The sequence below is a fragment of the Rattus norvegicus genome, chromosome 17, assembly GCF_021556685.1.
Source record: "Rattus norvegicus strain SHRSP/BbbUtx chromosome 17, alternate assembly SHRSP_T2T, whole genome shotgun sequence".
Taxonomy (NCBI): domain Eukaryota; kingdom Metazoa; phylum Chordata; class Mammalia; order Rodentia; family Muridae; genus Rattus; species Rattus norvegicus.
Genome location: NC_141550.1, coordinates 16,656,975 through 16,684,272, shown reverse-complemented (window position 1 = coordinate 16,684,272; position 27,298 = coordinate 16,656,975). Strand labels below are relative to the sequence as shown.

Sequence of the window (27,298 nt, the reverse complement as noted above, 5' to 3'; positions counted from 1 at the left end):
CAGGTCCTCAGTTAGTCAGAGCTCAAGAATCCTTTTCTACCTCATACTAGAACGGAGACTATGCATGTATATTCATGAGACCTTCTTCCTTCTTTTACCCTGTAAGTCATCCCTGTCTAAAGATCCTTTCCCTTCCATCCCGATTTCCCCTCTCTGGTTTCACGGTACTCCAAATTAATCAAGCAAATTTAAAGATGCAGTGCTAAGATCCACATCTGAGTAAGAATGTGTGACATTTGTCTCTCTGAAAATGAGATAGTCCACTTAGTACAGTATTTTCCAGATCTGTCCATTTACTTTAAAAATTATATAATTTCATTTTTCTTATACCTAAGTAAAATTCCATTGTATGTAGGCATCGTGTTTTCATTATCTATTCATTAGTTGATGGACGTTTAGACTGTCTTCATGTCTTAGTTTTGAGAATGGAACAGCTATGCTCAAGGATGAACTTGTGTCTCTGTAGTAAGAAACAATCCTTTGAGTAGATGCCCAGGGGGGCTTGGTAGAGTCAGGCCACATGGTGGATCTATTTCTGGTTCTCGAAGGAACCACTACACTGATTTCCACAGTAGCTACACCAGTCCACACTCCTACCAACAGCCACGAAGGTTCCCCATTTCCCATATACTGACCAGCAATGGTTGCCTTTTGGTTTTGGAATTGTAACCATTCTGACTGGGGCAAGATGTAAGGAGTTTTAATTTTCATTTCCCTAATTGCTAAGTTTAGTAAGCACATTATAAGAAGATATTTCTACCCATTTGTGTTTCCTCTGCTGTGAGCTGGGTTTTTGTTCTTGTCTGTTGGTATTTACTGAAGCACAGCTGTTAATGCAAGGGCTTGTATGTTTCTCTCAATTCAATAACTTAGAACAAGGCCCCCACCATACTCTTCTTACTACTGTGGCTTTGGAGTAGTGCTTGAAGACAGGAATAATGGCAGCCCCAACCATGTTTTTATTGTTTAGGATTATTTTGGCTATCTGGGATTTTGTTTGCTTCTCCACAAGTTTTAAGATTGTCTTATCAATTTCTGTGAAGAATTACATTGGCATTTTGGTGGGGACTGCATTGAATCTGTACCTTGCTTTAGGTAGGATGGCCATTTTCACATTATTAATCGTATCCATCAAGGAGCATGGGATGCCCTTCTGTCTTCTGATAACTTCTTCAGCATCTTCGGGTTTTTGCTGTAGAAATCTTTCACTTCTTTGCTTAGTTTGACTCCAACACATCCCTCTAAGGCTACTGTGACTGGGCTTGTTCTGCTGGTTTCTTTCTCGGTATGTGTGCTGTTTGTATTTGGAAGGCTAGTGATTTCTAGTGTTTAATCATGTGTCCTTTAGGAGATGTCTGGTAGAGTCTTTGGCAACACTTAAGTGCAGAATCAAATAAGGATGCATCCCTTCCTATTCGTATCCCCTCATCTGCTCTCGTGTTACTGCCCTCCTCTGGCCTCCACGGGCTCATGCACACATGTAGTGCACAAATACTCAGGATGGCCTCAAGCAAAGCAAATAAATAAATCCTTAAAAAATATTTTCCTACAGTAAACAAGCAGAAACACACACACACACACACACACACACACACACACACACACACACACACCAGAAAACAACTTGTCTGTGAAGTTATAATCAAAATGTTTCTTGTTCAGCCTGGATCCTCTAGGGAAGCCCTTCATTGCCTTCTAATTAATATTATAATGAATGTTTTAAAGAAGTATCAAAACTCAGCTACATTTTAATTACTCCAACTCCCAACTACTACTTCGCCTTTAAAATTTTATTTTATTTCCTTTTATTGAAACTAGATCCTTTCTCATACAATATACATTGTGGTTTCCCCTCACTCTACTCCTCCCAATTATTCCCTAGCTTCCCTCCCACTTGGATTCACTTCCTTTCTGCCTCTCGTTAGAAAAGAAAAGGCTTCCAAGTGAAAACAAGCAAACATGACAAAATAAAACATTATGAAAACAGAACCCATTACAGACATCAAGGTTGGACAAGGGAACCCAACAGACAGAGAAAAGCTCCAAGAGCAGGGACAAGAATCAGAGACCTACTCGTTCACACACCAGGGAGATCCATACGTCCCCACCTAGTTCCTTCTTCTCTAGCTACCATCTCTGGATCTATAAATTGTAGGCTACTTATTGTTTATTTAATGATTCTTATCCACATATAAGTGAATGCATACCCTATTTATTTTTCTGGGTCTAGGATACCTCACTTAGGTTGATTTTTTTTCTATTTCCACCCATTTGCCTGCCAATTTCATAGTGCCATTTGTTTTAAATAGCTGAGTAGTACTCCATTGTGTTTATGTACTATGTTTTGTGTATCCATTCTTCTGTTGAAGAACACCTAGTTTGTTTCCAGTTTCTGGCTATTCTGAATAGAGCAGCCATGAACATGGTTGAGCAAATGTCATTGTGGTATGATGAAGTGTCCTTTCAGTGTACAACCAAGAGTCCAAGTCTAATGTTCTAAAGAACAACAATATTGATTTCCATAGTGGCTGTACAAGTTTGCAATCCTACCAGCAATGGATGAGTGGTACCGTTATTCCACATCCTCGCCAGCATGACCTATCACTTGTGTCATTGACCTTGGCCATTCTCACAGGTATAAAATGGAGTCTCTAAGTAGTTTTGATTCGCATTTTTCCCCAATGGCTAAGGATGTTAAACATTTGAGTTTCCTCTGTTGGAAATTTTTAATTGAATTATCTTGGGGATTTTTGGTACCTAGTTTCCTGAGTTCTTTATAGATTTTAGACAGTAGTCCTCTATCAGATGCAGAGTTGATAAAAATCTTCTCCCATCGCTTCTCGGCCTTTTGGCTAAGATCAAGTGTAAAAATCTTCTCCCATTCTGTAGGCTGCCACTTTGTCTGAATAATCTGAATAATCGTGTTTTTGCCTTGCAGAGTCGTCTCAATTCTCTGAGGTTTCATTTATTAATTTTTTATTTTAGTGCCTGCCAATTTAGTTTTCTAACATAATATGTGGGTGTTTTTATTCCTGATTTTCCTGCTTCGGAGTTATTCCAGAACAGGTTTTAGTTGGACTATTTGCCCTTCTGATCATTGTACATTTCTGGTTACCACCTTCTTGCCTTGATTTTTTTTTTTTTTGGAACTAATGCTATGATGTACTAATTCATGGATCCTGTGCCTTTCCCAGTGGTTCACATTCATTTAATGTTCTGCTGGCCTCAACCTGTAATTCTTAGTAATCTCATCTCTGCTCTTGTGTTTGGAGAATAAAGTCCTTTGAAACACTAGAACATGTGCTTTGTTTTAGTCAGTAGGGGACATGATGATGTCACAATAGACTAGGGAGCTTGAACAGTTATTTCCTGTGTTCCAAAAGCTGAAGTTCAAGATCATGATGGTGGGGTGGTTGCATTTGCAGTGAGGACTCTCTTCCAGGAGCATAGAATGGTAGAGCGAGCTAACCTTCTGCCTTGTTCCCCTGTGCTCATCCCATGTCTATTAGTTACTCTTCTTGTTGTTGGAACAAAATATCCAAGGAATGAATCATAAGAAAGGAAGGATTCATTTTACCTCTTGACGTTGAGGAGGTGCAGTCCATTATGGAGGAGGGGTGTAGCTGCTGGAGTGTAAGACAGCTGGTCACATTGCGTCCACAGTTGGGAAGCAAAGAGATGTGGATACCGCTGCTCCACAATCTCTCTCCTTTTCATTCATTTCATTTATTCATTCATTCACTCATTCATTCATTCTAGACCACTGAGTCTTTACACCCAGAATGTGTCTTCCCTTTTCACTTGATCACTATGGAAAGACCCTCTCAGAGATGCCCAGACAAGAGTTTCCTAGGTTAGTCCACCCAAGCTGACACAAGATTAACCATCATACCATTTGCAGTTTCTACTCTTATGACTTAATTACCTCCCAAATGCCCTGGATCCAGAAGGAAGTACACCAGATCCACATTCTAATATATAAATGGGGAAGGGGGAATTCAGTCCAAGTTGTTCTGAAATGAGAAGCTATGCGAAAGATGCACAATATACCTGTCCACCACCTCTGCTTTCCAGTTCACAGACAGCACCCAGGACACTGCCAAACAAAAAAGTCAGGCAGAGACTGAGGAGAAGGGGAATAAGGACTTGGCAAGGAGTGGTTTCTGTTCCAACTAGAGTTTGTCCAACACACAAAGAAGGTGTTGCCAACTTGAGAAACATGGATGAATAAGAAATACTTTCCATCATTTCTTATATGTCCCTTCTTATATGTCCCCTCTTGTGCCTATCAATCATTTATGATGAAAAACGGTAGCACAGAAGGAAATGGCAAGATGGGAAATAGAAAGATACCCCTCTTTTTTCTTTCTTTCTCCCTTCCTTCCTTCCTTTCTTTCTTTCCTTCTTAAAATCTTTTTATTGTTTCTTTGGGGTGTCTGGAACCCACTGTGGATCTCAACTTGTCAAAATGCCCCTGCCTCTGCCCCCTCTCAAAGTAAATACAGAAGCAAACAAGCAAAAAAGGAGAGTAAAAGAAGGGAGGTAGGAAGGAAAGAAGCCAGAAAGAATCATTACCAAAATCCCTCATTCTATTTTTTAATAATAATTTAAAAAAAATAGACACTTAGTTCCATTGTCTCCTTTGCTGGCTTTTCTTTCTTTTGAAAAGGCATTCTGTTGTTACTATGCTGAAGAGCTACATGAGACAGAAAGCTTGGCAGCCTTCCCACAATCCTCAGCATGTGGGAATAGCAAGCAATAAAGTGTTAGCCCCTGCCAACTGGTGGCTCCGTGTAAATGTCTCTGTTAACAACGAACACTGCTGCTAGCAGGCATCGGAGCAAAGCGGCAAATCTGTTCCTCTCTCCGGTGTGGAAAACACCACTGAAAAAGTCACCTAATTACTTGATTAAGATGTATCAATCCTGAAAACTGTTGATCTAGAACACTGAGTCTCTGACATTGACTTTATTCTTGATTAAACAGAATAGTTCCAAGCTGGTTCTCCTCTATTGTCTCCAAGTGCTGTCTCCCAGGTATTGGGAAAAGTTTTATGTATGGGACAATGAAAACCAGTGTGGGGCTGAGTCCTGAGAAGATGGACTGAAAAGGCCTTTTAAAATTCTAAGATAATAACTAGGGGAAAAATCCCTCATTCTTTTACTTTTATAAGTATCTTGATTATTTTGAAAAACACTGAGGGTTTTTCTGTCTCATCTTCACTCTGTTGAAATAAGTTCTTAAGGAAGATTTCTACCTGGGCAGCCTCTCAGTCAGGCCTGCCTCCATTTCTCCCTGCCTACAAGATACAGTTGATTTAACTTGGTCATTACTCATGTGAGGCGGGAGTAGATGTGACTTAGTGTCAAGCATAGCCATGATGTTAGCAACATTGCTCTTGTGAGGTCAGATGGAACCTTTCAGGGATCACAATACTAAGATATCAGCCAAGGAGAGAAAGTTCATCCAAGGTCTGCTATGGAAGCTAAACTGAGAGGGGGAAAGAACATGAAGTTTGTACCCCAGAAGAGGTGTCAGTTTTTGTTGAGAAGCATTTTCTGGGACTGGAGATGTCTCTGCAGAAGTGTTTGCTGCTATTCCAGAGTACCTGAGTTTGGAACCCAGCACTCACATCACTAGGCTCTTGATGCCCTCTACTGGACTTCATAAGCACCTGCACACACATGGTGCACAACCTTACACACATATACACATAATGACAAATAGATGATGGTGCTGTTTTGCAAGGTTGTGGAATCTTTTTTTTTGTTTGTTTGTTTGTTTTTTGGTTCTTTTTTTCAGAGCTGGGGACCAAACCCAGGGCCTTGCGCTTCCTAGGTAAGCGCTCTACCACTGAGCTAAATCCCCAGCCCCAGGTTGTGGAATCTTTAAGATATAGAGCCTTGCTAGAAGAAATAGGTGAATGGGGGTATGACCTACTGAGATTGTAACCTAGCCCTATTTCCTGTCTGCTTTCTGTTTCCTGAATTAGATGTCATGCAAGCGATCTTCTCTAGCCCTACTTCCTATGGGCTTTCTGCTTCCTGGCTGAGGATGCCATGTGAGTAGACTCCTCACCACCAATACTTCACCCTCCTTGGCATGGAGGACAGTATCCCATCTTAAACCATTAACCAAAAACCCCTTCCTCTTTGAAGTAGCTTCGTTTTGTCATCGTAATGAAAAGTCATTAATACATGCTGGTATTTTAATTTAGGGTCTAGAACCCAAGAAGCATATGGCTCACTGTCAAACACAGTTGGAAAGGAAAGAAAGCTCCCAGTGCCATCAGAGATGGCTTCTCAGAATTCTAGAGTTTTAGCCTCTACCAAAGAAGATAGCATCCCTTGAACTGTTGGCTGGATGACAGTAAACAGACCATATGATTTACTATACAACTCTTGAGTGCATGAGTGTGTGCGTGTGCGTGTGTGTGTGTGTGTGTGTGTGCAATGAGTGCATGAGTGTGTGTGTGTGTGTGTAAGTATCTATGTATGCATGTCTAAGTCAGCAAACCACAGAGATAATCTCAGATGTTTACCAATGCTCTATTTAGACAGCCAAGATATAGAAACAGCCTAGAGCTCCACCAACAGATGAATGGACAAAGAGAATGTAGTACTGTATACATAATGGAATTTTATTCCGCTGTTTTAAAATCAGGAATAAAGCTGTGGCATTTACAGGAAATGATAAAATTGGAGATTATTGTTAAGTGAAGTAAGCCATGTTTTCTTTCATAAAGTGTGTGTGTGCATATGATTGGTGTCTCTTACCCTGATTCCCACATTCCAGTGGAATGGAATGGTAGTTATGGTGAGATTGGACTCAAGACAGAAAATGAATTTGATGTTGCAGATTTAAAAAGATATTTCCTTACCTAAGATGCCTGGAGCACCCTACCAACTGGGGCTGACTGCAGAGGCCCATATTTCAGTTCTCTGCATAGATAATAGGGGATCCTTGGCTTGAAATCTACTGGACTCTGTGGACTACATGACTTCAACAGAGGAAACTGCTAACACTGTTTGTGAACTTGACCTTGAGAGGCCACCCAAAGCTTTTTCCTTCTAGACAAGCTGACTTCCCAGTTAGATCTTACCTTAAGTATTATCAGCTGGATTAGCTTATCACTAATGAAGACCAGGTAGGTATTTATTATGATTGCTATACAGCATTATTTTTAATGAAGACAGAAACGTACTTTTATTTACTCAGGAAGTAGTCACTGGGCTTCTATTTGGCCCCGTTACAGGTGTCAGAAAGTCCACAGTAGTCATAGCAACCATGTCATATCCATGTGGGGATTTTGGTCAAAGAAGGAAAAACATCTGACTATAAATCAAGACAACATTCAGTAACTAAACGGTGTGGTATGGCCATAGATGACTTTGCAATAGAGTGACGTTAGTACAAGTTAAATGATGAGGTTATTAAACATTGGAAATGAATTTTTTAAATCCCAAATGCATTCATGAAAGTTAATTATAACACAGCTTCTTTGTCCTGCCACTAAAATGCTCAATCCAATTTGTCTTTAATAAATATATAACAGGGAGACGGCGACTCCTTGAACTATCCCATGGAATACAGCTGTCTGTCAAAATGATTTAGAAAATCTGAAGTTGTTTTCTTTTGTTCTCCCACGATCACTGGTTATTAATTGTATATTCATGGGGTTTGAAGAAAGCAGTGCTATTAATTGGGCTTTGTGGGGGACTTTATAAGATTGTGCAACAGTCAGAGGGGCTGATGAAAGGAGAGATTAATCCCCATGTAGTGCCAGGAGGGTGACGAATGCGATGACTTCCTGATGAGGCTGGAGCTCACAAAATGTTGATTCTAATTTTAGCAAAACAAAGCAGATCTGGATCTCCTGTACTTTTTACTCAAGAAGGTTTCAAAATTTGTTTTACTGGAATTAGCAACTTTCTTCCAGTGCGGGGACCCTTTCTTATCCAGAATTAGATCACTGCCATCTAAGCATAAACAAATTACCCTCATCATATGTGGACACAGGAGCCAAAATTATTATGAAACAATACTTTTTAGTATAAAAATGAGAACCGACTGAATTATAAAGACATAAGGATTTTATTCAATAGTACCCTTTCCCCATGTTGGTAACATTAGAATCATGAACATTTTAAGTCATATTAATTTGAGTTAAATAGGTCTACAATGTGGGTTTTGTTTCATTATAAACAGAAGTGTCCATCTACACCTCCTTAATGGCAGGAATGCATTCTTCCACATGTTGTAGCAACATAACTCATGTTGCATCTCTTTCTAACATAGCAAGCATCCGAGCGTAGCTCCCCCACTGTAGAAAGTTGAAGACACTCTTTAAGGTCAATATATCTGTCACCTGTCAATATTTTTCTATGCAGCAGGATTCTACAAACAAGATGAAGAAAAACCAAGGCATGGCTTCTCCCTGTAAACATTTCTTCCCCGAGAGAGCAGACAAAAAGACTCTCAAGTTTACCACAATCATAGCCCTGTAGGTTGGCCGAGCACGGCTTCGGATTCTTTCTCCAGAGGAGGGGAACTCTGGGTTCTTGGACAGCAGCAGTCTACACTGGCTGGACCAGATGACCAAAATGGCCTCTGTTGGAATCGGTTGGAAGACCAGATTGGCCGTTGGTCCCAAGCAAGTAGACTGCTACAGCGTCTGTGCTTTTCAAATCATGGCAATTGAACTCCAAATGCAATCTTCCGAGAAATGGAAGCTGAAGTAGATTATTAGTTCTGGCTGGTGTGTGACAAATCACCCCACACAAGAGCCGTGTCATATCCCAGCTTCACATGAACACATCTTTATTAAGATCCGATCCATATATCATATAGTACACTCGTCTAAGGTGTGTGACTTGATGTCGTTGTCTCGGTCACAGACTCGCTTTAAGTCCAGACTGCAGGGGTAGTTGCTTATCTGTCATCCTCCGTAAGAATCTTGTTCCTTTTAGCTGTCACTCACCCTGAGCCCTAAACTCCTATTCTGTTTTCATCTCTAGGTTTTCCTTTTCATACCAAATGACTGGAATCAATCGATAGGTGTTCTTTTGTGACTCAGAATGATATCCTCAAGACCCGTCTCTGCTATGGCATGCCTTGTTTTCGTTATTGAAGAGTGATGCTGCTTTCAGGTTGCATCACGATTTACTATCTATTCATCAACCGATGGTTCTTCCTGTAGCTTCTTACTCGGAGAAATTGTGAATAAGGCAGCTGCGTGTCCCCATGAGAAACAGAAGGTGTGCAATCCACTTAGTTTTTACCTCGGGTTGCAACTGCAGGGTGCAATGGCGGGTCTATGCTAAGTAGTTCAAGGATGTGCTACTCTGCTTTCCACAAGAACCTGTGTCTTTACCACGAGCAACGCAAGGGGAGTCTCACTCCCATTCACGGTTTTCAGCCCACAATATTTTCTGTGGCGTTTCCACTATAGTATATCTTTATGTTTATAAATCATAGTATGCCTTTATGATTCTGGCCATTGTCTTAATAACAACTTAGGCATTTTTGATGCGTTTATTGGTTGTTCATGTGTCTTCTTTAGCAGGGTCCTTTGCTTATTTTCTTCTTCCTTTCAATGAACCATTTATATATTTGCTACTGAAGGCCAGCATTGTCCTACATGATATAAACGCATGCCTTGTTACAATCAATGTAGGTATGATTTGCAGGAGGTCTCATTTTTGTGGCTGACTTTTCACTCTCTCAGTTCTGTCCTTAGAATTAAGAAGTTTCTAGTTTTCATAAATTACACAAATCTCTTTTGATTTTACTAACACTTGAACTTTTGATACTGTAGCCAAATAGATGGGTGCCATGTCAACTTCATAAATATTTACCCTTATGTTTACCAGGCTTTTATATCTTTAGCATATCTTAATTGAAACGTCTGTTGTGAGTTAAATTTCCTGTGTGTGGTATGAGGAAGGGGATCCAACTTCATTCTGTGGCTATCAGTTGTCCCAGCCCCATTTGTTGGAAAGAACTTTTTAAGAGAATCATCTGATTGAGTCTTAGCTAACCAGATCAGTCTCCCTTTGGTTCATGCAAAGACAACTTCCTGAGAACCCTGGAAATCCTTTCGGTATAGGAAGAAACAGGATCACTGCAATTCTGAAAACCCCAAGTCCTTTGTGACAGCAAGAATGAGAGCAGGGCAAGGCACGTTCTGTCAAGCTTCCACTGAGGGGCTCTGTCAGCCAGGTGGAGCTCTCAGCGTCTTAGGCCTGAGCACCAAACCGGCACAGCATCTTCTTTCTTCTTCCTGGCTGAGCATCCACAGAGATAACCTCAGTCCAATGAAAGAGCCAAGGATTCCACCTTTAGTAAAAGGCGTGCCCAGGACTTTATACCAGTCTTTAACCTTCCACAATCTAAGTTGCCAAAAAAGCAGCTTTAGGTAAATTACAGCCTAGTGACCTTAAGAGTCTAAGCTCTCTCTGAAAACCACAAAGATAACTTCTAATAAAGGACAATTGGGAAGAGAACGTGAGAGTTTTGCTAGCTTATAGATTGAGGAGGAACTGAAATATCAATTCCTAGGGTGAATGATTGATGATGTGAGTTGTATGTTCATTGGATGCTCTAGTGAGATGATATATATATATATATATATATAGGTATATATATGTATATATATATACATATTTCTTTGTAGGTAATTGGTAGCCCATGACCATAATTAGACAGATGACACAGAAGTAATTTCCTCAGAATCAGAACATTTCTTGGAATGGCTATTACAACTGAAAAAGGCCTCGCTTTGACTGGTGAGGAAACACTTACAAATCCACCTTTATTCTCATGGATCAAGGACCCAGACTGATGCTACCAACAACTCCACCCCTCACAACATCACTTTTCCTTCCCTCAGTCAACTGGACTCTCACAACATGAACTAAATTGCCAAACGCCTTCATGTGCAGAAGGGGTGAACCAGTTCCCTTGAGCCTCTCCTAGGAGGGTTTGGATCCCAGGCACAAGAGCAAAGCTTCTTAGGGATATTGTCCTCTGTTTCATATCGGGCATGTTGGTGGACTTGGACACCAACACATAAATTTTGTGTAAACATTTGCCCATAATACAGACTCTATCTGATGGAGTCCTTAAGGAAGCCCAAGGGGATTCTAAAACTTGAACACCAGAGAGGGCTAAGGTCTCTATCACCTATAGCCATACATCTATAAAAAAATAAACCACTTTCTGGCCACGTCTCCAAAAATTTCTCTCTAGATTCTAAGTGCTTTAGGTCCTAGTATCCCATAGGCATTGTCCAGTTCTAACAGAAAGTTACAAGGTGCAGCATCTTCTTTCTTCTTCCTGGTTAAGCGTTCACAAAGATAACCTAAGTCCAATGAAAGAGCCAAGGAGAGAAAATAACAGCAGCTGTCTGGAGAGAAAGAGGAAAAGAAGCCTGAAGTAGACTTTAGAATTACCAGGTACAGGATGTTGCCTCACTTCCACACCCCCACTTCCTTTCTCCAGGATTGCTCTGGGAAATAAATGTTTTGAAGTTTCGGGTTTCTTTGGATTTGGGGAAACTTGTATTGTTATAAATAAAATATTTGGGGGATGAAGGCCAAAGTCACAAAATTCGTGTGTGTGCCACGTGTACCTCTGAGATACAGTCCTCAGGGCCTCTCATGCAGTCATTTTCAGACGCTTGAGCTCTGACTGCAGCCCCATGATGAGGATCCCACTTGTCACAGAACTGTGTTAACAGGTAAAAGTGTAAGTGACTTGTGAGTTCTGAATGCGGGCTGTGCAATTCACTAGGTTAAGAGCTTGTGAAAAGCCGGGCGAAGGACAAGGAGATGGAGAATTGTGAACAGAGACGGAAATTCTAGGGGGAAAAGCATTTGAAAGCCACACGAACTTGAGCTTGCTCTTAGACAACAGAAATAAACAGTGCTGTGCCTCAGTTTCTCCATGGTGCAGATCCTACTCTTCTAGAAAACTTCTGCCATACCGCAGACAGAGCTTCTGACATCAGACCTAGTGAACGTACCCGTGTCAATTTGCATATTTAATAATGCACTCCCATGTGGATAGATGTCTTTATGCAGATGAGGGCAGGCCCAAGATAAGGCAAAGCCTGTGATTGGGCAGTGAAAAAGAAAGGCGGGGACAGAGTTTTTGTATGGCTGGAGAGATGGGAAGGTAGGAGAAGAACCAAGATGGGGGTAGAGAAGGACGACCCAGATCTGTGTGGCCTTAAAGGGCCATAGGTAGTTATGAATACTTTGTAAGGGATGGATTTTTATAGGACAATTTGTCTTATCTAGGTGGACAATTTATATCAATATTAATTGGCCCTGAGTTTATTGCATAGACGTCTGTGGAGTGAGAATTTACTGCTATAAATCTGATTGATCAATAACAAACTCATTGAGTTTTGATTTCACTGGGTTGCTGGGAATGTGAGCAGGGACCGCAGCAAGAGAGCGAGATAGGCGGTCTCTGTATGGAACTGGCGTGGCAGCAACCCACCTTGGAAACTAGATGGATGGTCGATCGCTGATGGGGCTAACCATGGTAGCGAGATGGCCACGGGGCCCAGAAAGCCTGCTGTAGTGTGGGATGGAAATTGGGTACTTAGTGAGTTGAGTGGAGACGATTTGCTGATTGAGGTGAAAATACCCCGCAGAAGCCATTGGCCCGCCAGTGCCGGCAATAGTGTGGGTTGGTGTATCTTACTTTAATATTTACTACGACACTGCCATTGTGGAGATGACTGTGATACTGCAGCTGAGCCCCCATCTACACTAGGCAGCTGATCTGTGGATGAAAAGTTAATCCATGTCGCCTTCCCATCGGATAAGATTTCTATGTCCTCCACTAACCAACCCTTTTATATACGGGAATAAGGCTTTCCATTTGACATAAGCCCTGGATCGATATTATCAAAGGTTAATCACGGGAAACTAGTATTTGAAAATAGGCAAACTGGCTCCAACGAAATCAATTTCCCATCCATTTGGCTTGAAAATAGAATTGTTTTACGTTAATATTTATTTATCCCTGGGATAAATGTGGGATTGAGGCAACTGGGCTTTGACTTTCTTTCTCTGTTTGATTATAAGTCAAGGGTAGTGTTTATCCAATATTCATTTACCCTTCATCCCAAGCTCCCTTCGAGTAGGGCAGAGCTGTGTAATGAACACCAGCCAATGGGTGGTGAACACGAATAGCCTAGATACGTTCTCTCTAGAACAGGAGTTATGCAGTCTTCGTGTGTCCTCTCCTCTGAGTGGGAGAGCCACAGCAGCAACAGCCCTAAGCTTCCATGACGAGTTCATCTTGCCTCCTGCCTCCTTACACGCAAACACACTGAGTACATTATGCAAGCAAGTCATAAATTGTTAGGGTTCAATAAACACTGAAGGAAGACCCCAGACTGAAATAGTATGCAAAGGCAATGGGCTTTGACTTTGCAGAAATTACCAATATGCTGGGGTCAACCATTCATCACAATGGTGATGACTCCAGGGGTTCAGGGGCCCTTTTATGTAGGGCTGGGGGAATTAAGTAACCTCTAATGTGATTGGTAGGGGCAGAGCCGTGACGTTAGTACAATTCTGATTGGCTACTATGTTTGTTTTATTATATTTGTTGAGATCTTGAAGAATTTTTGGAACCAGCTTGGTTCTGGCCTTGTTATCTCCTCCAGCGCGGTGTCCCAAGAGCTGGCTCAGCTCCTCACTTAACCTCCCTCAGTCAGGGCTATCACTGACTGAAGGGCCATTGTCAGTGGCTCTGCCCAGTATGCTTCCCAGGGAATTGAAAATTTTTATTTCCAAGGTTTTTAGACCTTTCAAAGGTGGGGTTCATTTGTTACCCTGCCCCAAAGGGTCAGGCACTCCTGAGGCAGCCATGGTGCCAGCTTTTATTACATTTTCTGTAATAGGAAGGAAAGTATATTGTACTCTGTTTCACTTATTTTCACAGACTTGGCCCAAGTTCGTGAGAAGTTAGCTACTTTGTAAGTAAATATCTTTATGTACAGACTGGGCAGTGCACCCTACAGCCATGTATATGAACTTTATGGTTCCTCTAGATAACTGTTTCTGGGAAATTACACCTTTTCAATGGAAGAAAAGAGATAGCCTATAATTGTCTCAATATTGTACAAGCACCCATTAATCAGAATAATAAATTCTGGCTTAAACTAATTTTCCTCAAGGTGCTTTTTGTAGATAAAAGCTTTCTGGTGGGAGTTGCTTTATCTCTCCCCTGCTCCTACTTTCTCTCTCAGTTTTCAGTGCTGGCGATGCAAAGCAGAACCCCGCACATGCTAAGCAAACACTCTGCTACTTAGCTACAGCCCCACTCCTCCCCTCCCTTCCCCAAAGAACTCCCAAACTTACTTGTCTCATGATCCACACACCTACACACGCATTTAACTTAGTCATAAAACGTTAAAGTCATTATAATTATCAAAATACTAGACATGGATATTTCGGAATCTAGATATGACAATTTTATGTTTTTACTTCGACATTGATTAACTAATTAAATGATTGAGCGGATGAACACGCACAAGCCACAGCAACTGTGTGGAAATCAGAGGGTGACTTTCAGGAATTGGTTCTATCCTTCCACCTCATGGGTCTCCAAAACTGAACTCAGTCCCTCTGGCTGGAAGCAGGTACCTTTACGCAATGTGCTGCCTGGTTTTGAGGGTCAACTTGACACAAGCTAGAGCCATCAGAGAGGAAGGAGCCTCAGTTGAAGAAATGCCTCCATGAGATCCAGCCATAAGACACTTTCTCAATTAGTGATCAAAGGGGAAGGGTGGTGATGGTGCTATCCCTGGACTGGTGGTCTTGGGTTCTGTAAGAAGGCAAGCTGAGCAAGCCATGGGGAGCAAGCCAGTAAGCAGCACCCCTCCATGGCCTCTGCATCAGCTCCTGCCTCCAGGTTCTTGCTCCATTGAGTTCTGTCTTGACTCCCTCCAATGATGGACTATGGTCTGGAAGTGTAAGCCAAATAAACCTTTTCCTCCCCAACTTGCTTTTTGGTCATGGTGTTTTGTCCCAGTAGTAAAACCCTAAGTTAACCACTGCCCACCCACACCACATATTACCATTCAACTGTGAATGTGCTGAACTATCAAAGTAGAAGAAAACAGTGGAAACAGAATGTAGAGCAGAAAAAAAACAGACTCACACTTCCTGCCCACAGAGTACTTAAACTCCAAGTCCCTAAAAACCACATAAAACTTTCACAAATAAGAGAAAACTGAAAGCCAAAAGTGTCTTCTGAAGAGCCATTTTAGATGTCCCACAAATCATTTCCCGTCGTCAATTAAACCATTAAAATTTAATACAACAGTAAGCCACGGTTGTGTGACAAAACTTGTCCTGAGAGGATGGAAGACACACCTACTCACCCACGATAGGGAAACCCACAAGTGACCAAAGTGCAGATACCACCAAAGAACAACTTGGTGAACCAAGGAAGCGTAATGGGGTGAGAGGTTACTTACAGGAGCAGAAATAACTCAAAGACAGTTATATCACCAAAGCCCACCCCAGCAGAGCGTGAATGACAGCTTACAAAGCTGGGAGCCTAGAGTGCACTGCACAGCCTAGAGGCAGCTAAGCAGGTTGCAGAGAGCCCTTTTCCTGTGACTCAGCTGGTTTAAACCTTTCCCAGGTAACTGGTCTGGTCTCAATCTTCTTGGCAGTTTCTGTTTCTTGTCTGAGAGGGACTTTGCTTTTATTGTTTACTCTGCCGGGGAGGGGGCCTAGTAAATCTGGTCAGTTGCAGGGACTTCCTGAAACTCTCTTGAGCTGTTTGCCTTCCTGACTAGGAAGTTTCAGGCTGGAATGATTCAGTCTCTGAGGAAACTATTATGAAATACCACCCTTTGAATTGTCACTGCGATTCATTAATTGTAAAAACCAATTGATAGTTAAAGAAGAAAACTAATCTTTAGTTCTTTTTTTTCACCTCCATAGTCTAATTTTTATTAAAAACAAAATAGATATGTAGTCTATCTACTGGACTAGAGATATGGCCAATGTAGTCATTAAGTGGAACATTAATTTAACTCTTGTACTTGAAGTAAGCTTGCTTGCCACAAACTGAACTGGACTTTATATCGTTGGTATTATAAAAGTAACCACTGCACATTTTATACCCAACTAAAATATCAAACATGGAGCGATATTTCCAAAACAAGATTAAGGAGAGTTTTACTTCAAATTAGAATTTTTTTGAGGTATTTAATTCTCAAAGGTTTGATTTTTAAGTTTGATATTAGATTTAAAAGATATATAGTACATAATTACTAAGATCAAGGGATGAAGTAGACACAGAAATCGATATGGGCTAGCAAGGTGCTCATCATTCAAATAATGGGAAAACAGGAAGTAAGTAGTAAGCAATATGAATGAGATGAATGCACATTTAGTTAGAAAATTACTGACCACATAGATCACTGCCTGTGTGTGAGGTGTTATTTTGTTTTCTTTGGTTCTTTTTTGTTTATTTGTTTGTTTGTCTGTGTGTTTGTTTCAGTACAATATTCTGTGGAATGAGGATGAAGTGTTCATGTTTTCCTCTCCAAAGCCACTGCAGAGTTCTGTGTGACTATTTGAAATGGAACAAGTGTGAATGAGAAATAGAGTTTATTATAGTCTAACTTACTTTCTTTAAAATTCCTTTGGATGACTAGGGAGATGGTAAAAGCACTTGCCACCTAAGCATGTAGACTTGTGTTGGGATCCCTAGATCCCATGTCAAGAGCTAGGTGTAATAGCACAACATACCTGTAATCACAGCTCTGGGAAGGCAGAGACAGGAGGATCCCTATGACTGTCTATCCACCTAGTGTAGCCATAGTAACAAGCTCTGCACTCATTAAGAGACCCTGTCTTAGAAAATAAGGAAAGCAATCGGGAACAATACTCAATTCAACGCAGACTTCTGGCCTCTCTGGACATAATCACCTGCATGCACCCACACCTGCACACTGTACACACACATGAGAAATAGCACACAGATGTGTACATATAAAACATGTTTTAGAAAAGAAGTCGCAGTTAGTTAATGGCTATCCTACCAAACAGCACAATTCCAGATGAGCTGGCAAGGCATAGGGCAGAACCACAAGACTCCAAGGAATTTTATGAGCCATGTTAAAGTAATATATCTTAACCTGTAGATAGAGTGGTGCATCTGATGACAGTGACAGTGTAGTCAGATACATAAAAAAAAATAATTTTTTTAAAAAGAGAGATTGATTGCACGAGTTTATCAAGTGAACAGCTGATGTCAGTACATTAAAAAAAAAAAAAGTATGGTGACTCCATGATTGGAAAAGGTCAGAGAATTTAGAGTAAAAGAGAATGTGATTGGATAAGAGACTAAGGAATGGTGTAAGAACTACTCACTCATTGGTGCCTGGACTAGGCTTGTAGGTGGAAGGAGATAGAAGCCACCAACACACATAATCCCAGAAGAATGTAAAGGCTTGCTTTGTTGTAGCCATGCTGAATTTGACTTGACTGTGGGGCAGAGGGACAAACATGTCACAGGGAATTTAATGAACTCGTAGTGAGAATTTTGGTTTTCTTTTTTCTTTTTCTTTTTTATTTTTAAAGTTACATCATATTGTAGAAAATGCTTCGTCTCAATCCTGCACTTCTTATCCCGCCTTGGTCATTCAGTTCCTGGATAAAAGACACACAACTTTTATATTTATGCTAAGTCTTAATCAGCATGAGAGGAAGGCAGCTATCTACCCTCTATGCTATTCCCTGCCAATCGCTGAATCCACGATACAGCTTTACCATGTTCCATCTGGACTGCTCTTAACTTCAGTTGGCTCCCTCTCATGGCCATGATTTCTAGATTCTTACCCTATGGTTCTTCTCTCTCTACCTTCTTCTCTCCTTGTAGTTCTCCTCACAGCCCAAGCCTTGTCTATCTCAATTCTGTCCAGCTATAGGCTATAGGCATCTCTGTTTACCAATCAGGAATAACTTGGGGGTAGAGGGAAGTCACATAGCTCACTTGGGTCTAAGTCCAGGGAGCAATCACACCTCGGGGGCATTGCAATACCTAGGAAAAGGACAAACCTGTATTCCAAAGGAAATTAGGTAAACATGTAGAAAGAATTTTGGTTTCCTTTAAAAATAAAGTGTTTTGTTATGCGAATATGTTTTTGTTTTAATCCCAGGTTAAATGGGATGTGGGGCTGCGTCAGACTGTCCACAGCAGCTGACTATGACTTGCCTCATGCTCTGGCAGGGGTGTGATTCTCCCAGCTGAAGATAGTGAAGTTTGTTATTGTGGTGAGTCTAGAGAGGCCAGAGCCCTGAGAGGCTGCAGTGGCTGATGCTTCCTGAGCTGCTAACCCTGGTTCCTGCTATTACGTTTGTTCTTTTGCTGATTTTACTAAATTGCTGGTTTGCAGTTTGCTGGTTTGCTGGATTGCTGGTTGGAGATATTTTGACAACAAAGACTGGACTTGCCCCAAGGAATTCAACACCGCTGGTCAGCAGGAAGTAGTGTAAATAGATCTACTGGCGCTTTCTCCTCTAACCTTCTTTCTCTCTTACCTAGTGTTGGGTTAGAAGGGATTGGGGTGGAGAAGGGTAGTAGGTATAAGAACCCACTAAAGTAGCCAAAAAGTACATTTACACGAGCACATATCTGATATGGGAAAATGGAACCTAGGCATACTTTGCTCAGCCTTTAATTCATCAGCAGAAATTGTTGTAGCAATTTGGTAACATTTTACAACCTCAAAGCATCCACATTTAGCTAAATTGACTCATTATACTACTAAATGAAATCAGGACTCGAAGTACTTACAAGTTTCTCTTTATTTTCATTTATTTTTTATTTCTTTTTGAGATTGGGGGGGTCTCATCATAAAGCTCTGGCTGGTCTGGAACTTACATAAATCAGACTAAGCTCAAACTTACAGAGATCCACCCACCTCTAATTGGCAGGTGCAGGTGCACCCATGGCTTTTCTCCAAGACTTTTGAGATAGTCATAGTTCAGATCAACCAGAGATTAGTAATTGTCACGTGTTAAATAACGTGCCTTTGCAAGAGCACATTCTAGCGAAGGGTGGAAGTCCTTACTAGACAGGTTCAGCTTGGGATACTATGAATGTCCTTTGACTTGATGATGAAAAAAGTATTCTTAGAACTCCTTCTCCCCCCCTAACAACGGGCTTATCATTTCAAAGAGCATTCTAGAAACTACATTAAAAAACCATTCCAGATTTCTATAGATAGTAATCATAGTTCAGCTCAGTGTTCAAAAGCAATAAAATAGGAAATACAATTTCAGTCGGACACATTAATGTAGCATCCCAAACAGTGACTTGCACATAAAAACCATCATAAGAAAATACAGCGCACTCAATGCATTTCGGTTGCAGTCACACATAATAAAATGATCGCAGGCTCAAAATACCTTTTCTGTGGCAGGGCTAAGGGCACAGCTTTAATCGTAGCAGCAAGGAAACAGAGGCTGGCAGATCTCTATGAGATCTTAGTCTACACAGTGAGGTGCAGGCCGTCTAGGATTACATAGAAAGACCCTGAAAGATGGTAAGATAGAAAGAAAGAAAGAAAGAAAGAAAGAAAGAAAGAAAGAAAGAAAGAAAGAAAGAAAGGAAGGAAGGAAGGAAGGAAGGAACGAAGGAAGGAAGAAAGAAAGAAAGGAAGGAAGAAAGAAAGAAAGAAAGAAAGAAAGGAAGGAAGAAAGGAAGAAAGGAAGGAAGAAAGAAAGAAAGAAAGGAAGGAAGGAAGGAAGAAAGAAAGAAAGAAAGGAAGGAAGGAAGAAAGAAAGAAAGGAAGGAAGGAAGGAAGAAAGAAAGAAAGAAAGGAAGGAAGGAAGAAAGGAAGAAAGGAAGGAAGAAAGAAAGAAAGAAAGAAAGGAAGGAAGGAAGGAAGAAAGAAAGAAAGAAAGAAAGGAAGGAAGAAAGAAAGAAAGAGTTGGGGATTTAGCTCAGTGGTAGAGTGCTTGCCTAGCAAGCACAAGGCCCTGGGTTCAGTCCTCAGCTCCGGAAAAAAAAAAAAAAAAGAAAGAAAGAAAGAAAGGAAGGAAGGAAGAAAGGAAGGAAGGAAGGAAGGAAGAAAGAAAGAAAGAAAGGAAGGAAGGAAGGAAGGAAGAAAGAAAGAAAGAAAGGAAGGAAGGAAGAAAGAAAGAAAGAAAGAAAGGAAGAAAGGAAGAAAGAAAGAAAGAAAGAAAGAAAGAAAGAAAGGAAGGAAGGAAGGAAGAAAGAAAGGAAGGGAGGGAGGGAGGGAGGGAGGAAGAAGCAACTTTTTGAACTCTTGATGTGACTCATATTTGTATATTTGTAATTTTTGTGTACTTGTATATTCACAATGATTATCTAGACATTTTGTGGGGTTTTATTTAAAAATTACGCTGTATGGGCAGCAGAGATGGCTCAGATGTCAGTTACACTTACTGCGCTTAGAGGGAGAGGAAACATGGGGTTGTACCTCTAACTAAGAAGCTATTTACAACTGACGGCCGTGGGCACAGGGAAAATCAGTTTTCTCCGAGGGAGTGTCATTGGCTTATCAGCCTCTGCCCTGAGCAGGCCACATGCCCATGATCAGTTATTCAACACAAAATGAACACAACATTATTTGGTTGTTGTTGTTGTAGACTTTTTGTTTTATTTATACAAAGTTGTGCTTTGGCTCATTTGTTTTGATTTTTGTTTTTGTGAAGTTCTTTTGTTTTTTTGTTGTTTGTTGGGTTTATTTTTTTGTTGGGTGATTTTTGGTTTTTGTTTTGTTTTAGTTTGGGGGGTTATTGTTGTTTGTTCATTATTTTTGTTTTTGTTCGGTTTTGTGCTTTTTTGTTTTTATTTGTTTTTGTTGAGAGAGAGAGAGAGAGAGAGAGAGAGAGAGAGAGAGAGAGAGTGGGTACCACTACTCTGAGTGACTATGTGATGGAGTGATGGAGAGATGGGAAAGGCTTGAGACCATGTTAGTGTTCAGGAGCAGTGCTGACAGCACCAAGGGCCAAACTGATCTGAGTGACCTGTGCTGCCACCTGAGGCCATGGTGACATCCTTGCCCTGGCTGCTACTGGGGGCCAGGAACATTTGCTGTTTGGGCAGAAGGGTGCATTGTGGGACACACAGTGACCTACTGCAGCTTTCATGGCAAGATGTTTTTGTTTTGTTTATTGTATTTTTGTTTGGTTGGTTTTTGAGGGGGCAGGTGGTACCAGGGGTGAAGGGAGGATATGAAGGGATGGGGAGATGAGCGAGATTGGGGTGCATGTTGTGAATTTCACAAAGAATCGATCAAAAGTTAAAAGAGAGAAAGAAAAGGGCATAAAATCAGGTGGGGATGGAGGGAAGGGGGTTTTAGGAGGAATTAGGGAAGGGGTAAAACATAATCAAAATACATCGTATGAAAAAATTTAAACAAAATTAAAAAAAAAGTTTGCTGTTCTTGCAGAGGACCTGAATTCAGTTCCTTGCACCGTGCTGGGTGGCTCATACCCTCCTGGCAGTGTACTTTCAGAAGACTTCTGGAGTCCTATTCAGGCCTCTGTGGACACCTGCACACACACATGACATATAGAGGAGGTGGGTGGGGGAGAAACATATATAAAAGTAAAATAAATCTTCAAAATAATAAATCTATTATACATTCCAAGATGCAGCCTGACTATATGTATGAGTCTGTGTAGGGTCCCTGAGAGCCAAGAATGCATGTTTCCCATTGACCCAGCAACAGTTAGGATTCCAGCCGACACAGGATGCTGGTGGATAACAAGGGTGCAGCAAGGCCACTCGAAAGGTTGGGGACTCATCAGGGACCTGAGGAGCAGGAGGGAGCGATGCTCCCAGAGGACAGCTGTGAAGTGAAGGTGAGGAGAGGTATGGTGATGATGCCCTGGGAAGGAATAGATCTGAGACAGTGAAAGAAAATTTTCCAAAATCTTAAAATATTGAGGGAGGAAGAGGAGGAGGAAGAGATGAACAGCATAAGCCTTACTATATTATTAATATTAATTAATTAATATAATAATAGTAATCTATTATTCCCAGTTCCCATTTCTGTTTATCCTCTAGAGAGGAGTTAAAGATGAAGCAGTTGCCCAGTTCTCTTTCTTTCTTGTCCTTTGTGTTCTGCAATCACACACACACACAGAGAGAGAGAGAGAGAGAGAGAGAGAGAGAGAGAGAGACTCACATACATCACCATTACCATTCCCCAAATCCCAAATCTATCCGGCTACACCATGTTGAGATAAAAAGACTGTACACAAATTTTAAAAACAAAAACTTCAAAAAATCCAAGGGCCACCCACTGGCTTGTTTTGTGCAGATAATTATACCGGCTACTGTCTTCCAGGACAATCGCCTGCTGTGGTCCCACAGCAGTAATGAAGAGATCACACTGAGAAGTGGAAAGTCTCCCTGTCCTCGGGATGGGAGGCAGATTTGCTTTCTTCCAGAAAGCCTTGGAAACAGGGCACAAGAGGAAAGGAGCACAGAGCAGCCACAGCGATGTCTGAACCTGCCGTCAGCAAGTGTGGAGACAAGGCACCCTTGCAGGGAAGTCGGTTTGCAAACAATGAACATCTTTTGTGTTCCTTGTTGGCAAAGCAATTGATTCCAAGTTAGAGATTGGCTGGGTGCCACCTGAGAATGGTTTCTCTTCTGTTCTGAAGAGTACAGAAATAGGAAGAGTTGTGACTGAGGATTTTTTCCTTCTCCTCTTAGCACTGCAGCTATAACTGACTCCCTCTGTTCCTCTCCACTGTAACTCATGGTGTGCTTTTCACAGACCGCATCAAACACCATGAAAATCTTATAAACAGCCAAAGATGTTTTGGGTGCATTTAATAAAATGTAGGACAGTGTCTCGTGTCAATTATCCCTTCCCTCCAGTGATTTACATATGTCTTTCTCTCCTACGAAAGAAGCCTGGCACACCAGGATGGACGCACCTATAACTCACAGAGACATTGGCAGCTCATACGAGACCTGTACAAGTTCAAGCCAGCCCAGGTCCCAGCAGTAAGAGAGGGTGGTAGGTATGAAGCCCCACCCCAACCAAGATACTATTTGCAGTGGTTGTCTGCTGGGAAAATCCATCTTCTCTAATGGGTTATCACTGGGACAATCAAACACACTCCAAGGTTTGCCCCATGCCCAGGAGTAATTGGCCCACACAGAACTGACCCAATGTGTTTTATGTGAGATTTTTGTTTCAACCTGTGTTCTTTTGGAGGACTTATTTTTATGTCTTTTGAGAGAAAGAATGAAGTTGTTGAGGTTGGGGAGGTGGAGAGGTAGGATCTGGTAGGAGTTGGTAGGGGAAAACATGATAAAACTATATTGTATGAGAAAGTTTTTTATATTAAAGTTATTTGTACTAAAAAGCTATATGTATTGCAAAGCAAGAAGCCAAGTTAACACCCTGAGCTCTGAGGGGAGGTTGTTTCAACTTTATAGTGCTAATGGGAGTAGCTAAGGAACACAGAGAAGGCCGTAGCAGCCATTGAAGTATTGTTTTAAGAAGTAATAAAAAATTTCCAATAAGCTTTATTGAAACTTCAGATGATTCAATTAAACAGGTAGAAATCAATACTTTATGGTTTTGCTTCTAGCTGCTCTCTGTTTAAAGAAGTCACTTTTTCCAGAGGAGTGCTGTTTGAATGATTTCATATAAAACACTATCCACTAATTGGCTTTGACATAATTAACATACCGGGAGAAAGAGGAGCCAATAATCTGGCAGATGTACCGCAGAGAGGCTGAAGCTGCAGAAGGACTTTCATCCTCCCACAATGGCACCATCATGGTGCAGACAGGCTCACAGGAAACCTGCTTACAGGAGTCATGGACTTCTCCTCCGTGTGCTATGATCCACACCATCTTGAAAACATTCCTGATTGCTCTAGTCTTAGAAGAAGGCCTGTGAGGTTACATGTTCCCTTAGGACCAGCACCCTTTGCCTGTCCCTCTTCAGGTTTTGTTTGTATGTACACAGCCGAACACACTTGTGATGTGTTCATGGACAGATGCACAAAATGTTGTTTTGCTATATGTTGTCTCATACTGCCTTTCGTTAAACGTCGAGTTGTGTTTAATGAGGCATTTCACTCATAAATGTAACAGATGTCGTTTTATTTATTTACTTATTGCTGTTGTTATTGTTGTTGGTGTAATCAAATTCTTGACATAAAAACTTAAGAAGGAAGGAGTTTGTTGTGGTTTGTAGTTCCAGGGGTTCCTACCTGTTGGCGTAAGTGAAGACAACTGGTCATGTTGTAGCCCAAGTCGGAGAGAGGGAGAGGGAGAGGAAGAGGGAGAAGGAGAGGGGCAGGAAGAGGGAGAGGGAGAGGGAGAGGGAGAGGGAGAGGGAGAGGGAGAGGGAGAGGTAGGTGTGTGTGTGTGTCTGTCTGTCTGTCTGTCTGTGTGCGCACACACACATTCTAGTGTTCAACTGGTTTTCTCCTTTTAATTCATTCCAGGAACCCAGCTCCTAGGGAATGTCTGAAGCCTTTTGAAACCTCAGAGCCCTACCCTAGTAATCCTCCAATAAGGCCAACCTCCAGCCTCTGCTGCTGCCACCATGCCTTCCTTGCTGAAATTGTAAGCCTAGCATTAAACGCCATTCCATATCATCTCAGTTAACCCTATCTAGAAACTCACTAGATAAAAATACCAATAACCCAGGCAACTTACAAACACACAAAAGAAGTTTGAGAAGTTACAGTTTCAGAGGGTCAGAGTCCATGACCTCAGGAAAGCCAAGAGCTCTTACCTTGATCCACAAGCAGCAGAGAGCACACTGGGAATGACAAAGCCTTTTGAAACTTCCAAGCCCACCCCTAGTAACAGATCTCTTGCAAGAAGGCCACACCTCCTAATTGTTCCCAAACAGTTCCACCAGCTGGGGACCCCAAGGGGCCATTGTCATTCAAACCACCACGTGAGGTCCTGAGAATGAAGTTGTTAGATTATGCATTCGGAGGACTGATAATTCTACAATGGCCATTTGTAGGCTGGAGAACTGAGGAAACAGTAGATATTTTCAGTTCAAGAAGCTGAAGGCTCAGGATATGAGGGACCAGTGATGCAGCCTCCATGAGAGTCGCTAGTACAAGTTTGCATCACTCAAAGGCTGATGAAGCAAGAATTTGATGCTCAAATTGCAAACACTGGCAGAAGAAAACATATTTGCCCGGGGGAGCCTGGGAGCTGCTTCTTTCTTTAGTTTTCTGTTTCATCCGAGTGCAATCTGCCACTGCCCTGATTTAAGGATGTGCTTACATGCCTCCATTTACTGACCCACAGCTGTCTCTGGAAACACCCCCACAGTCACAGAGGAGACAGCAATTGATTACACTCGAGGCATCTTTCAATGGTTTGGCGAGCCAAAAACCAAGATTCACCATCACACCATGGTTAGACATTTAAAAACAAGCTCATCGTTTCTCTGGTGGTGATGAAGATGGCTATATACCTATGGTAGGACAGCATCTTCTCACTTGGTTGCCCAAGCTAGCCTTGAATTCGCTATCCTCCCTTCTGAACTGTCAAAGTAACTGGTCTTCCAGTCATGTGACATATGGACACAGAATAACCACATTTACCTATATCCTTTCCTTTTGGAGATTGTGCAGGTCCACCTATCCATCCAGCCTACCAGTTATCCATCCAGCAGGTCATCCTGACCAGTTTTTGTAGGCAATAGATAACAGTGAGTTAAAGTCTTGTGGGACTTCTATGTGGGTGGGAGAAGCAGAAATAGGCAATAAAATAGCGGTCAGGGGTGCTACAGAGGAGAAAAAAGGAACGGAAGACCGTGAGGTGAGCAGAGGAACCTGAAACGGTGGTGAAAGGAGGGCAGTTGAGCCCCGAGAGGAAAGGATGAAGAAGTGTGAGGACTGAGCGTCTGTCTGCCAGAAAAGCAAATGCAACGGACCCGAGGCCAGAGGTTGACCAGTAAGTCTCAGAAATCGTGAGAGGCTGGGCCGGAGACATGAGAGTGAGTGTGCTGTGTGCAATCCAAAGGACAAGGAGAATAAAAATCCCCTTTCTTTTCTCTCAGAGAGACTGAAGCCACTGGAGAATGCTAAAAAGATAGCTATGGATATTCCATTCTGGAATTGTGTGGCGAAAACCGCGCAAGTGTAGAGCAAGCTTTCCAAGGAAAAAAGCCGGCAGGAGGGAACCCAAGGCAACGGATTCATTAAAACTCCACACCAACGTTGGCACCAAGCGTCAAAAGCTACGTCCCAGGTGGACTGCTCCAGCAAGGAGTCTGTTCTCCCGCAACTGCTTTCTACTCATAGACCTTACACAGAGGAGAAGCCTTTTGCATCTTGTAATTTAATGAGCTGCCTGGGAGGGATGGCTCCTCCCCCCAGGCGTGAATGAAAAGGTACAGGAGGCCAGTTAGGATTAAACAGAAAGTTGTTGCAATACAGAATTGTTGTGGTGAGACAGAATCTTGTGGTTCGGTTGAGTGGGGTTGAAGGCGATAAAAAGCTCCAATTGTCTCTAGAAGGCTGAGGGCAAGACCTTCTGATGCAGGATATGGAAGCAGAGAGTTAAAAAGGCAACGTCACTGTAGTACTACGTACTGATATTAGGACAGACCAAAACACAGCAGCGTTTCCATTTCCGCTTCCGTTTCCGTTTCTGCTTCCGTTTCCGTTTCTGCTTCCGCTTCCGCTTCCATCTCTTCCAGTGTGTGAGGAGACATTGTTCTGAGGGAAGGTGCTGTTGTCTCAGGTAAAGCCTGAGTAGTAGTGAGACAGCTATGTCATCTATATCTGAGAGGTAGTCTGAGAGTTATGACATCTCATCTACAGGACACAATGACATTGTGGGAGGGATGAAGGTGGCATCCGCTTGAGGTAGAGCTAAGGGAATTTTGCAGGAGTGTGTAAAATCTGTAGGAGCTTATTCGATCACAGTCCATCCTAAAATCATGAAGACATTTTGAGACTTTTGGTTCTTAAAGTTGAGCCAACATTTTTGAGAAAAAGACTTTTATCCCATACAGCTCACATAGCAGTGATTTTTTTTTTTAAATATAGAAGCAAGACTTCTGGAAGTATCTTTGGATATAATGATAATAAAATATTAATATATACTTGGGGAGATGGGTAGAAGACATTACACACCAATCTTATACAGAGTTATAATTTAAAGCTGGAGACTGGGATCTGACTCTATCAGTGACGTATGTGGACCTAGGTTCAGATGCCCAGAACCCAGATAAAAGCTGGGTTTCACAGCACACCTGTAATGCTAACAT

At 41.7% G+C, this 27,298-nt stretch overlaps 1 long non-coding RNA gene and 1 pseudogene across 3 annotated transcripts; both read left to right on the top strand.

Annotated features, from left to right (window-relative positions):
- Positions 1-2,832: 2,832 nt before the first annotated feature.
- Positions 2,833-3,010, top strand: LOC148000041 (U2 spliceosomal RNA; annotated as a pseudogene).
- A 357-nt stretch (positions 3,011-3,367) lies between these two features.
- On the top strand, positions 3,368-26,463 carry LOC108348529 (uncharacterized). Of its 3 annotated transcripts, XR_015641173.1 has the most exons (5): positions 3,368-3,454; positions 5,993-6,061; positions 22,944-23,053; positions 24,501-25,977; positions 26,084-26,463. It is a non-coding gene; the product is annotated as an uncharacterized LOC108348529 (long non-coding RNA). The 3 variants fall into 3 exon arrangements; XR_015641174.1 differs by lacking the exons at positions 22,944-23,053; positions 24,501-25,977; positions 26,084-26,463 and adding an exon at positions 8,394-10,505; XR_015641172.1 differs by lacking the exons at positions 22,944-23,053; positions 24,501-25,977; positions 26,084-26,463 and adding an exon at positions 8,391-10,503.
- Positions 26,464-27,298: the final 835 nt, after the last annotated feature.